Below are 6,407 nucleotides of genomic sequence, written 5' to 3'. Positions count from 1 at the left end.
CAGATCTGCTTCTAGAGGCATAGGGTGCCTTGAGTCATGTTTTCCAGCTGCCTTTTGCAGTTTAGAAACTTATTTTCACTTAATCTTGGACTCACAGAGCTCAGACTTAGTCTTCTAGTGCCCCCAAAGTGTGCTCTTGGCATGGTGCAACAAGTACACCAGCCTCTCTGTTAAGAGCAGACACAAAGACCCCAGATCTTCATTATCCATGTGTTAATTTCCTCTGTGCATCATGCTCCTGCAGTTTGGAGGTGACTTATGTGTGTGTAAGATGTGCGCAGACACCAGGTTATGTTTATTTAAAGGAATAAAATTGTATCTCACTGATATTTCATCAAAAGATGTCCCCAATAATGTGGCATTGAAAAAATCACGATTTTATTCATTAACGGTTAAGCAGTAAATGGTAGCCTAGTTCACAGAGTGCTTCAAATCCATCTGTAGGTCCCTGCACACAGGTCCTGTCACATACCTTTTGTCTCTGTACAGATTTGCATTTGAGGCAGGAGAGTGGTGGTGTGGGGTGCGATGGGGTGGAGGAGGCAGCATATATATATTTTTTTTCTTTTGGTTTTGTAGCCTATGCTGCAAATAAGCACCCAGCCCAAGGGCAGTGCAGGTTGGCTTTATCCTGCCAAACTGCTGCTGCTGTAGGAGTGCTGGAAGCTGGCAGCCTGGAAAGCAGTGCACTTTATTCAGTACCTGCAAACATGTAATCAGCGCTTGCTACGCGTGGAGTTCACCTTGCATCGATAGGTTCTGCAGAGCTTTTCTCTCTGGCCCTGTTTTAGAAGCAGTGTTTTTTGATAAATATGCCAGACCTAAATATTAGCATTAGAAAGGGGAATAGTGGGAACAAGCTTTCATTCATTCAGGCTTCATCAGCATAAAATGTACGTCAGGTATTTCTTTCATGAGCCTTAATGGAACACGTAGATGGAATTTCAAGTCTGTAGAACTTTTTTTTTTTTTTTTTTTCATCTTCTCAAATAGCTAAATTTCTTTTTAAAATATTCTAAAGAGAATGTGGGGGGTGGGAGGGGAGGGAGATTAAACTCCCCTATTGCAGTTGCAGTTGTGAACCAACACATGTAGAGACTGCTTTCATTCACTACAGAGGTTTTTATTGGCAGGTTTAGGTGACTGGAGGAACTGGTAGGCGCATCCATCACTTGTGCTTCATCACGCAGAGTCAGCAGCGAGTGGCAGGGAAGGCAGCAGAGCACTCCCAGGGCCACTTCTCATCACTGCCGCTGCAACAGCATCTTGTGGGCAAACCGGAGCCCGGGTCTAGTTGTGTTAGACACTGCAGAGCCATGTCCCACAGACCTCTTTCTCACTCTTGGCAGTGTACAGAGCCGTGGTGGGGCCACACGGAGAAGCGTCAAGTGCCCTGGGCCATGGGGTAAGGGGACCTGGTGAGCTTCTCTTCTCAGCAGCTTTGCCAGCCCCATGGCTGAAAAAAAACCTTGAGGTTTTGCACAGTTTTGGCACACCGCTCTGTCCACACGCAGCAAAGCAGAGCACATCCAAACTGACCTGGTGCATGTTATCCCCCAGCCGGGATGTCACTCCTTTTCCCAGGAGGGCAGATGAGGCGCTGTCCTCACGCCTGTGACCGACCTCCACGAGCTGCAGCAACCTCACCTGGCACCAGGGGGCCTCCTGCAAGTGTGACATTTCCTCCCGTCCTTCGCAATCGAAGGAAAGCAAAGATAACTTCCCGCTTCGTCACACATGCGAGCTGGAAGGTTTCATTGCTGCAGCTTTTCACAGCCTGGTCCACGTCCTGGGCATTTTTTAATTTGTTTTCCACCTCTCCCAGGCAGCACCTCACACCACAACCTCCCAGGCCCCTGTCAGAGACAAAGAGCACATCCTTGTCCTGTACAATTCCCTCGGCTGCTCTGCTCAAAACAGCTGACATAAAACTGGTGGCAGCAGGCTGCATGAAGCCAGTGGCACCTGGTCTGGACTGCTTCGGTCTGCAGAGACTTCTGTGGCAGGGGCTGCAGAAAGGGGCCATAGAAAGGGCTCGTTTGTGCGCTCCTTCCCAGAGGGGTCTAAAGAGAAGGAAAGGAGAAGAGAAAGCGAGTAACCAAGATGGGAACGCTGTCTGGGAAAGGCTCAGCAGCTCCTCCTGCTGCCGGAGATCCCCACTTGGCCGGACAGCCTTCCCCAGGGTGCCGCAAGGTAGAGCTTCAAGCGGGGCCGCGGCTTGCTATGCAGAGCCTTCTGCTTTCCCCTTCCTCCAGATTTCCCCACTCGCATGCAGCTGGAGCATCTCCCCATCAGATGTCACACAAGTCCAGAAAAGCGATCACCCCTCGAGCCGGGTTTGGTAATCCCAGCTGTCAGGAGCCACTTTCGCACTGGGTAGCACACAGGAGGGGACACTGCCCTGCTCCCCGCTCCCCACCGCTGGCCCCTGATCAATTCTCCTCACCATATCCACCCGCGTATGTCGAGCTGCCGGCCAGAGGACCAGCTGCTCTTCACAGCTGGATTTAGGAAGCCGAGCCATGGCAATGCTTTAGCACTCGATAGCACAGCGCAGATTTCTCGCCACCCACCCGGGGCTGCCATTGTCCGACTCCTGGCAGAGCGGCGGGCGCACCCCGTGGCTTTAACCACGTCCAACATCATAGCCTGGGGGGAAACAAAAGCAAACTCTTTCTTGTGATATGGAACATATGGCCCCACAACCACAGAGTACAATAAATACATCACGGTAACAAGATTTTGTGCTCAGGACATCTTTCGTCAGGGGTCTAATGCGCACTGCAAACACGTGAAAAAAGCCTGCTGCCTTTCTGAGTGAGATCAATATCATTATCCCTGGTGCGAGGCAGGATGCAGAGACATAGGGATAAGCCTGCAAGAAACGCTTAGAGAGAAATTCAGGTCCACTCTAGCAGCAAAATGCTCCTTGCGTGAGCGGAGCCACATCAGCAAAGCTCTGCTTTGTACCAGCAGAGCAGAAATATCCTCTGCAGGAGAAATGAGCTGTGCTGGGGAAAATACAGTTTTGCTGCTACAGGCCTTTTATGTAGACTCAAGGGATCCATCTGGTCAGCTCAGTCACTTCAGGTCTCACTCACTTCCTTTATGCTGCTGACAAATGTAAGAAGTACACAGAGCAGGCTACCCAGCTTGCCCTCAAAGCAGGGGGCAGAGCCCACAACCCGCCCCACAGCGCCTCGCCCCCGGGCTCCCGTTAGCCACAGTAATTATGCTGGGCAGCAGCGGCACTGCCAGGGAGACCACAGGCTGGGAGCATCTCTAGGAGATGTGGTGCATGGATCTGCTCTGTCCCCGCTAGAAATCTGCTTCATCTTGGCAAGCCTCTGTGGGCTCAACCGGATAGCAGCTCCCGGTCACGCTGGCACTCATGTCGATTGATTTTCCGGCTAACTTGACTTAACGTGGCTGGAGGCGTTCGAGCAGATAGCATACACCCGTTGTTCCACTTGGAGTCCTGGAGACCTCATCTTCCATTTCAACGCAGCAGCAATTTTAGTTCCAATTAGAACAAACAGCTCCTTAAAATACAGACTTGAAATAAAGATTCACCCAGAGCCCAATCCAACACCCCTCGTGTCCGGGAGCCATCCTCCCCACTGAAGTCAGTAGGCTCTGGATCGGGGCCCGCAGGCAGCTCGCGATGTATGGGCGATTTAATAACGAGAGATGACTCACTATCAAACGCCGTCTGCTTTACAAAGGAGTCTCAGAAATGGAGTATCTGTGTGCCAGAAATAAACCCCTATTCATACAGGGAGAGAAGAGAGAGCGCGCCCATGAACAACTACATTAGCAGTTCACTTGGGAGAATTAAGCCCGGTCTAATGAATGCTTACTCATGTGAGTAACTTTACTAACATGAGTAACTCGATAAAACCCAGCCTGCAAAATGGTTGTGCCAACGATGTTTGAGATCTTTACCACTTTGCCTATCATTTCTGACCATCCAGGAGTCCCAAGAGGGAGCTGTGCTGGGGCAGGGTCCCTGTGCCACCAGCTGCGCGTGGCCCTGCCAGCCACTGTTGGATTTATGCCTCAGGTGTTCCCCACTTCTCACATACACCAGATCCACTGGCTCCCACGGATCCCGTGCACACTCATCTCCTACAAATGCTTTTCCTAGCCTGTGACCCGTTGTGGCATACACAGCGATCCATGGCACAGACACAAGTGTCCTTACGGCAATGCTGTCCCCTCGCGTCTTTGTGCTTCTCCCCCCCCCCTTTCATGTACCACAGTCACTCCTGGACTCAAGGTGCTGTCTCTGATTTCATGTGCTGTTGGTACAGCTCCCAGTACAACCGGTCCTGCTGGGCTCCCAGGAGCTACAAATAACAGCCAGGGACTTCCAGAGGGGAAGCTAGTACTTGAAAGGGATATCTAGGGGCCATAAATCCTCCTTAATAGCTAGAGAACGCTAAAAGAAGTGCTGAGCGTTTCAACTCTAGCCACAGAAGCCATTTCTCTTGGTAACCTTTACATTCCTTGCGAGTGCTCGTGGGCAGGAGGGATGCAGTACAGGTGCTAGCAGAAAAATGGATCCATTTGGGAAGCCTTAAAATCACCTGGATGGCAGAGTACTCAGCATTTTGAAGCTGAAATAATCAGATTGAAGCAACTCCATAGTTTATAATGTGACTGTAAAACAAAGTAGGACTTCACAACTGAGGCCCCGGTATCAGAGCTTCATTTGATTTTCTCTGATGACTCAACCTATTTCACAAGCTATTTTCATATTCCTTATTTAGAGAACTTACTCATGTCTCGGTAAAAGCCTATGATGTGATAAAGCCGAGGAACCATAATGTGCGGTGCTGCTAACACCTCCCACGCCAAAAAAAATCCTACTTCCATATTTATGTGGCTCTTCAAATTGGTTCCTGCCGTTTTCTCCCCGGAGAGTGAGCTGGCATCGCGTCTCCTCTGCAATTAGCACAAAGCCGTGAAAAGTGGAGCCGGGGGGTCGGGCCCATTTGGTCCTCTGACTTCCCAGCAAGGGAGGTGTTGTTTTTAACATACAAACAACAACGCTTGCGGAAGGCCCTGCTCGTTCAGGCTCTGTCTCCTGAAAAAGCAGCTCGTTGCCACAAAGGATGGGGGTCAGAGGACTTCAGGCACCCCAGTACACACCGGGCAGGTGAGCCCGACCCATCGCACCCAGGTACAAGCTGGTGCTGTACGCTCAGGGATGAAGGACGGTCACAAACCCTGTGTTTTGGTGCTCTGGAAGCACAGACACTGCCACAAGGCAGCTCCTGCCTTTTGGAGGGTTCTCTGTAAGCAGCAGAGGCTGCAAATCCCACCAGCAAACGCCTGGCTTAAAAGAAGATTCAGGGACACTTAAGGACAGCACCCACCCACCCACCCCCGCCCCGGATCTCTTCACAATCTGATTTGCAGCCACGTAAAGACATTTATTTTTTGTGGCAGCTTTTCAGGGGGTTGGTTTGTCTCGGAGGCAGAAAGGAGAGGCAGCCTGTGCAGAGCAGAGACAGGGGCTGAGCAACGGCACTCGCGCTTGCAACACGACTGCTCTTTGCCAGGCTGAAAGCACGGGACCAAAGGCTGCGTGGCACAAATGTTGTTCCCTACATACCCACGCCAGCAGCTCACAGCCCCCAGCTGGTGCCCAGGGGCCCAGCACCATCAGGAAGATCAGCGGAGCAAGATGCTCGCATCCCAGCACAGCCCTGCCCCAGCACTTCTGTGGGCAGCAAACCCCACAAAATCCCCCTCTCTGAGACATTTCCTCTCATCTCCCTTGGATTCAGATGTCATAAAATACAAGCTTTAAACAAAGCTTTGCCTGAGGGTGCAGCATTCGTGGCCTCTTCCCCTCACCTACATTTTCCAGCGTCTAGTATCACTCTGCTTTGGCCTCCCCCTTGCTGCTACAACTACTCAGGTCCCTATTGTCCATCAAAACCATCAGAGGTTTGTCTGTGAGATCCCCACTCCCACCGAGCTGGCTGGCAGAGGGCATAGGCACGCTGAACCAGCCGGTTCAGCCACCGACACCATCAGCCCCGTCCTTCAGCTTGTCCTTCCCACACAGCTGGGCTCGTGCCCATCGCCTGATCCGAGCTTCCACCCCTGGGAGCAAGCTACCTGAACCACAGGCCCACACGGGCTACAAAACCCCCAGATCTTTCCATCCTTTTCACCCCGGTGAACTTGCCCAGCATAAAACCCCACCAGGGCTGTTCCTTTCCCTTATGGTGGTGGGAGCTGTTGGGTGATCCACCGGGATCATGACCCATCTCCAAACCCTGAGCAGCTGCCTTCCCTCGCTGCTAAATACCTGGCTCCTCCACCTGGCCCCCATCTCCTCCAGCTGCTGTGCTCAGCTCCGCCAGGCAGCAGACCCCGGTTAACCCCCTCAG

The sequence above is a fragment of the Anas acuta genome, chromosome 7 (genome assembly GCF_963932015.1).
Source record: "Anas acuta chromosome 7, bAnaAcu1.1, whole genome shotgun sequence".
Classification (NCBI taxonomy): Eukaryota; Metazoa; Chordata; class Aves; order Anseriformes; family Anatidae; genus Anas; species Anas acuta.
Note: the sequence above shows the minus strand (reverse complement) of the source record.